Raw genomic sequence first — 7871 nt, 5'->3', positions numbered from 1 at the left:
TTTTGGAATTAGCTAGTCAGTCTGGAGCCTCTGCGCCCCATGCTGTGACAGGGTGGGCCCCCCGTTTATTTGCATCCTGTACTCATGACCTTGTCTGAGAGATCCAGATTGAAATCAAGCTGTTTGATTTGTTTTGCCAAGCACTTCAAATTATCCGACTAGCTTAACTATCACTCAATGTAGAGGAACATCATGTTGCCCCCTTTTTTATTTTCTTACCAATTTCCCAATTTACGATGTGAAACAATTTAATGAAATCTGCTTTTATATTTTTAAATAACTAATTATTCTCAGGAGGTGAGTAATATTGCAGCTGTAACTGACTCACCAATTTGCTCATTAGACTACTCATCCATAATTCATTTCAGTGTACTAATGTTTTTGTGAAATACATAACTAGATATTTTCATGTACGAGAAACAAGGGCTTAAAACACAAAAAAGCAGCCTAAATAACTTGCAGTTGGGGATCATTTGCTCGCTGACATTATATAGTTTAAAGTACGTAAATATATCTCAAATCTTTGCTGTGGCATTTTATGTTTGTTCAAGTTCAAGCTATTTAAACAGTGACATCATGGGGTGGATTTTGAATTAAGTAACATAAATCAGACCTTAGATGGTGAGCTGATCTTTTTTGGACTTTTTATCCAGTTATCCGTTATCCAGCCTCATATGTAAGTGCATCACGTATTAGTACTGCATAAATTACACTTCCATGTACTGCTCTGTCAGTCTGTATTTTTGCATTTAATTCTAAGCTGTCAATAATGACATTGTTAAGTCGTTAATCTAAATCCTTTTCTCTTTTATCCACGTCTCATCTGTCTTTCAAAATTGTCTGTGTCTTGTTTACTTGTCTTTAAGCCATCTGTCACTTTTCCTATTTAATCTGCCTTTCTGTCTGACAGTTTCCCATCTTGAATAAATCCTCAGGTTAGACAGGTCAGAGGTGTCAGGGTTAAGTGTGGTAATAATATTACTTCATGGCTGATTCACTTCACACTGCTAGGAGTCCATCAATATTAAAGACGTGTGGGCTGTGTCCTGTGCACCACCTTTTATAGTACAGCCATGTTACAGTATATCACTTCCACAGTCATACAGTATCTGCTTCTCTGCTAAGGTTATAGAAATCATGTGGTGTAGAATGATCAAGTACAAAGCCAGATCCTGAGCTAACTGCTTTATGCTGGCTTGGATGTGAGAACTGAGATGAAGAAAATATGCCACAGCAGAATTGTGTATATGCACCTTTGGTGACAGATCAAATTGCAATTACCATATTTTTCTTTCTCTTATTTTGACACTTTACTCATTCTTCACAAAGAAACAAACACCCCACTGAACCCATCTCAATATTCCTCTCATCCTTTTTATTTGCTGCCTTTATGTGTTTATTCTTTGTGCTTAAATGTCTGCTCTAGATTTTGAAATGCCATATCAACTCTATTTTTCTTTGTGCAATCAGTTTGAGATTCAGTTGAAGCCAGCCCACAGCCTGCACCCGCCTCAGCGCGTCAGTGCGAGCGTAAAAACACAGGCTCTTGAGAATGGTGTGTTTCTGATGTCCTGTCTAGTTCAGTTCCCTTATAGTAGATGGGTTGGCAGCTTGGATGCTGTTACAGTTTGCACACCAGTTAAACCCGGCTATAGCCCACCACTACACACTCTTTGTCTTACTGCTCTGACAGAAAGGGAAGCTTTTATACACACCACTTTCTTCTCTGAATACACAACCAAAGAACAGATTCACACAGGTACGCAGGCACACAAGACGCCACCCGAGTTTGCACCATTAATTCAGAAAATTGCGCTCGACCTCCTATGTTTTTTTGTAAAACACTCAAATACACACAAACAAACAAACAAACGCAAGCATGCTGTTCCAAAAGGAAACTAATGTTAATATTATAGTTGGTACATGTCACACGGGTTATCCATTTTGATGCCTTTTGTAAAGATACTAACAATTTACATGTATTAAGTGTGTATGGTATAATAAAAACAATGCATCAAAGTGTGAACAGATTGTAACATAACTTAAAAACTCAAGCCTTACCAAGCTTTCTGGATTTGCTGGGAAATGAAGCTGAGCGCAAGTTCAGACAGGAAGACCTAACACTCCGTATTGCTCGTCATGGCAATACTCGCTCCCTCCACTGGATGACAGGGAGCGCCACTCCTTAGCCAACATATCACTTCCCTCCATTCACAAGCCTAATTATCGCACCTGTTAAACCCTCTATATATGCTCTCCCCTTTTCTATCAGCTGTCTTCCAGGCGTCAACGCGCAACCCTCCTCCACCCCTTCGCCTCCTGCTTCCAACTCAGGGCCAAGCTCAACCTTCTCCCTTCCAACCGGACCTAACCACTTATCACCACCACCAGGTCTAGACCCAGGGGGGTTCATCGGAAACGGTTCTTTCCCTTCCCGAATGATATCCTACAAAACCTGGGCCTAGTCGCCAAAACACATTTCATTCACTTGTTATAAACTGTCACCATTATGTTTCATTTATATAATGTGACCGATAATAAACATGTATTTCATACATCACGTCTCTCCTGATTGAATTGATATTCATGTAAAGGACTTGATACCGTTTTGCGCCGAAAAGCCAAAGTGTATGTATGATTGTAATATTATGTCACAGCACTTTTATGAGTACTCCCAACATGTTGATGTGAAGATCAGGCTACCTTAATTGTCTGTAATATAATTCTGTAAAATAATTAAACTAAATCCAGTGTTAGGCAGCTTTGTTGTAATATGTTGGCCGTCATATACCAGTCCATATGAGTAAATGGACAACTAGTACGCTGTTAAATACAATCTATGGGCCATTCCGGCCCTATTACACCCCTGTACAAATTATATTTATTTCTTACTCTTGCTTCCTCTCTACTTTCAATCTCAAGCTTTCCCCTATCTTTTCCACCCTTTCCCCCATTCCATGTTTTCACAGGCTGTCTTTCACTCTTATTAATGCACATAATCACACAAAGTGACATTCAGATTTCTAGCTTTATTCAAACGGTCAATTTTTGGGGGTGTCAATTTTAAGGAGCTCTGATTTGCTGCGTAAAAAACAAACGCCATTATGTGTAAGGAGAGACTTGAGTGAGGAAGGCAGAAAAGGAAAGTAGAGGGAAGAGAAATTAGGGCAGTGATTTGAAATTCCATCCATCCATCTTCTCCCGCTTATCCGTGGTCGGGTCGCGGGGGTAGCAGTTCCAGCAGAGAGCCCCAAATGTTATTTTCCCTGGCGACATCAACCAGCTCTGACTGGGGGATCCCAAGGCGCTCCCAGGCCAGCGAAGAGATATAATCCCTCCACCTGGTCCACCCCTTGGTCTCTTCCCAGCTGGACGTGCCAGCTGGGAAGTGTACCAGGACGTGCCTGGTACACCTCCCTAGGGAGGCGCCCAGGTGGCATCCTTACTAGGTACCCGAACCACCTCAACTGGCTCCTTTCGACGCGAAGGAGGAGCGGTTCAACTCCGAGTCCCTCCCGGATGACTGAACTTCTCACCTTATCCCTAAGGGAGACACCAGCCACCCTGCGGAGAAAACCCATCTCGGCCGCTTGTATCCGCAATCTCGTTCTTTCGGTCATGACCCATCCTTCATGACCATAGGTGAGGTAGGAACGAAAATGGCCCGGTAGACAGAGAGCTTTGCCTTCTGGCTCAGCTCCCTTTTCGTCACAACGGTGCGGTAAAGCGACTGCAGTACCGCGACTGCAGTACCGCGACTGCAGTACCGCTCCCGTTGCTCCGATTGATTTGAAATTCCATTTATGAATAAAAAGGAGTTTAGAAAGTTGTTCTCCGGCAATAAACATTCTAAGCGTGTGGGTTTTTTGGCAGAGTTGCGTCACTAAGTGAATGTTACAGCAATTTTGCATTTGTTTATTTAAGTTTGTGGCTTTTGCCTGTGTGTGTGTGTGTGTGTGTGTGTGTGTGTGTGTGTCCGTATAACATAGATCTCAGATAATAACAATGAACTTAATTTGTATAGCACTTTGTGAAAAACAGTTACAAAGTTTATTACAGAACAAGATAATAAAAAAAAACAGAGTTTATATTAAAAACAGGTCAAGTCAAAGTGGTTCAAAAGAAGGAACTGAGTTTCCTCACCTCAATCGATCAGGTTGACACCACATGTATCAACTCAAAAGTGAAGGTCAGGGACTTTTACTCTTTCACAGGATTTTATTGATCTACTGAACTTTTTCTCTTCAGGCCAATATTTTCAACTTTATTTGTTGTGTAGCGACTACAAAGTGATTCTTCTTTGTTTTTCCTCAAGCAATAGTCCAAGTGTTGCCAGCGTCTGCCAGCTCGGAGGGTAATGAAGGGGTTGGATGCTAGCTTTCAAAGTTGCAGCACTTTATATTTGCATAAAAACAATTTTTTTTCATAAATGTTCTACAAATATATCACATTAGCAACTGTTTTTGTGAATCAACGGTACAGTTATATTTCCCATTTCTAAGGATGCAAATTATATTGAATCACCTAAATACATGCACTGCCTGGAGTGCACCTACCTTCCTCCTCTATAATTTGTGCACTCTTCATCTTAGAGCCATGACAAATACCCTGTCTGGAGAGAACCGTTTAAATAGTAGACAAACCAAGTTGCTTTATCTAAAAAAAACTAGGGATGCACCGAAAATTCGGCCACCGAAAATTATCGGCCGAAAATGGTTAAAAAGGCCCTTTCGGCTTTCGGCCGAAAGGGTTTTAGCACCGAAAAAATATCACCGAAAAAATATCACAGAATGTCAGAACAGGCAACCTAACGTGTTGTTGTGATGACGTAATAAAGACGCGGCGACGCGGCGAGGCAGGGACCATGCTCACGGCTGGCTCACAGTCAACATGTCTGCCGCTTGGAGATACTTCACAATATCAGATAAAGAGTCGCGGATTGCGATTTGCAAAACGTGTTCAGCTGACATTTCTCGAGGGGGTGTAACTTCAAAGACTTTCAGCACTTCGGGATTACTCCATCACCTGAAATCTAAACACCCGGACCAATATACGGAGTATGATGAAATCACCAGCGCACAGAAAAAAAAAAAGTCCTTCCCAGCACCCCGACTCCTTCTGTGGCGGACCTTTTTGAAAAGATTAAAAAGTTTCCCAGTGATGGTCCTAAGGCAAAGGGCATTACTCGGAAGTTAATGGAATGCATCGCCATGGACGATCAACTGTTTTCTGTCGTACAGGACGTTGGATTTCGTAGGCTTATTGAGCATATTGAGCCACGTTATTCCTTGCCTAGCAGACGACACTTAGCAGACGTGTGCTTACCTGAACTGTACAATGTCGTTGCTAATCACATCCATGAGCTCTTGGCTACAGATATTACAGCCATCAGCTTCACGACAGACATATGGAGCTCAGACGTAAGCATCACCAGTATGCTCAGTCTAACTGCACAATGGATCGACAAGGATTTTAAACTGCAAAAGATTCTGCTGCATTCGCAAGAGTTTAGGGGGTCTCATACAGCACAGTCCATCTCGTTGACATTCGCCAATATGTTCGACACATGGCATATCGACCGACCTAAAGTGCACGCAATAGTCACTGATAACGCACGAAATATAACTAAAGCTATAGAAGAATGCAATCTGAGTGGAATACGCTGCATGGCCCACACTCTGCAATTAGCTGTGAACGAGGGAGTGTTGGCTCAACGCAGCGTAAAAGATCTGTTGGCCATAAGCAGAAAGATTGTTGGTCACTTCAAACACTCTCAACTGGCCTATTCTCGCATTGAGCCAATACAAGATGAGCTTGGAGTAACAACAAAACGGTTCCAACAAGATGTGAGTACACGGTGGAACAGTACATATTATATGCTGGAAAGCCTCTTTGCTCAAAAGCGAACCTTGGCTACATACAGCGCAGATCATGATCTCCCCGCATCATTCACTCCAAACCAGTGGATCTTAATGGAGAACATTCTCTCCATTCTTGCCCCATTCGAACAGCTAACTAGAGAGATTAGCTCATCTGACGCATCGGTGGCAGACGTCATCCCTTTAAATGCAGCTCTAAAGCGTCTTCTAAGGAAAGAGGTTGAAACGGACCGTGGAGTAAAAACTATGAAAAGTACACTCTTGGAGTCTGTCAACACACGTTTTGCTGATATCTACTCTGATCCCCTGTACTGTATCGCGACTGTACTTGACCCGCGATATAAAGACAATTATTTTGATGCGGGGAAAAAGCAAAGCGCACGAGACATGATCCAGGCTGTGTTGGATAAGGAGAACCCACGAGAGGAGGCTGCTGCGCACAGCACAGGAGACGTGACGCAGACCACAGAAAAAAGGGCTCGTCTGTCTACAGCAGAGGAGGAGGAGGAGAGGGGGCAACCACCCTCGTTGTCTGATATGTTCAACGAGATCATGGAAGAGAATACTACCCCAAATAGGTAGGCTACTCTGTTCTGACTTGGTTACTTACTGTACTATGTGCTACTGAATGTGATATTTATTAGTACTGTATGTGCTGCTATGTAATATGCTCTTAATGTTGTAATTTCTTTTGACATGTCAGATGATTTTATTTGTCTGCCAAGTGATCTGGCATGCGTAAATATACATTTGACTAAATGTTCATTATGCACTGTCCCTATTTTAAATACAATCTTATTCTCTCAAACCTCTCAAATGCCAGGCTGGTGACAAGCTCAACCGCTCAACAGTTAGATGATTATCTCTCAGAAGTACCCATCCCCAGAAGCGAGAACCCTCTTGGATACTGGAGAAACAAACAAGACCGCTTTCCTGACCTGGCCAAGGTGGCACGCAAGTATTTGAGTGCTCCATGCACAAGCACTGACAGCGAGAGACTGTTCAGCGCTGCCTCTCATGTGCTTGATGAGAAGAGGAACAGACTCATGGCTGATAAAGCAGAGAAGCTACTGTTCATTAAAAAGAACCTCCCACGTTTCCTTAATAAGTAGACAAGGCTGGCTTATCATAGGCTTATCATAAGCTTTCATTTGTAAATACTATAGTTACATTCATGTGGATTTATCCAGTTTGCACATTTGTATGCATGCACTTATAGGTGCATTTGTTGTTGTTGACACTATTTTGTTGTAGGCCTACTGGCCTAGATGTTTATGCTGTTTTAAAGCCCCTTGGCTTTGTTCTGAATGCACTTTGTTGTAGTTATTATCCTACAGAGAAAATAAATGTACAAATGTTCAAAAGTGCTGAATAAATGTTTTATGGACCCATAATAGTGATTATTATTTAAGTTATGTTTTGCCATAATCATGTCTATTTCCATAATCAGGTAGCTGAACAACATTGGTAAAAAATGTATACATTATATATATATATTTCTATTAATCATTTTCGGCCTTTCGGCATTCGGTTTTCGGCCAACTGTTTCCTATTTTCGGTATCGGTTTCCGCCAAGAATTTCCCATTCGGTGCACCCCTAAAAAAAACATTTACATATTTTGCATTTTCATGCATATTTAATGTGTGCTTTTGTTTAAATGTCATTGTTATTCTTGTCCTGTCATCTTAAGTTACATAGACCGCTTGAGCACAACATAAACTGATCCAACCAATCTGTATCTTATTTGAATGTCAACATATTGTTCTATTATAAGCTGCCAATATTAGCTTATTTTCTCCTCATAGGAACATTGTCCCGCCATTTTTGGGCTGGTTACTCTCTGCATATACATGATCTCCTCTTGTTCCAATATATAGTTTATATGTGAATTATGTGTGTTCTTGCCTGATCATTATAATACTTGCAAGCTGCAGGGATTCATAGTGAAATGAGTCTCACAACTGTGTAACGGTTATCCTTGTGAATGTACA

The 7871-nt window shown here is 41.5% G+C and overlaps 1 long non-coding RNA gene across 1 annotated transcript; it reads left to right on the top strand.

Annotated features, from left to right (window-relative positions):
- The first annotated feature begins 6105 nt into the window (after positions 1–6105).
- LOC117457592 (uncharacterized) lies at positions 6106–7273 on the top strand. Its single transcript, XR_011644281.1, has 2 exons — positions 6106–6457; positions 6703–7273. It is a non-coding gene; the product is annotated as an uncharacterized lncRNA (long non-coding RNA).
- Positions 7274–7871: the final 598 nt, after the last annotated feature.

This window comes from Pseudochaenichthys georgianus, chromosome 13, assembly GCF_902827115.2.
Source record: "Pseudochaenichthys georgianus chromosome 13, fPseGeo1.2, whole genome shotgun sequence".
Classification (NCBI taxonomy): domain Eukaryota; kingdom Metazoa; phylum Chordata; class Actinopteri; order Perciformes; family Channichthyidae; genus Pseudochaenichthys; species Pseudochaenichthys georgianus.
The sequence above is the reverse complement of the archived record's forward strand: the minus strand, read 5'-3'. Positions and strand labels throughout refer to the sequence as shown.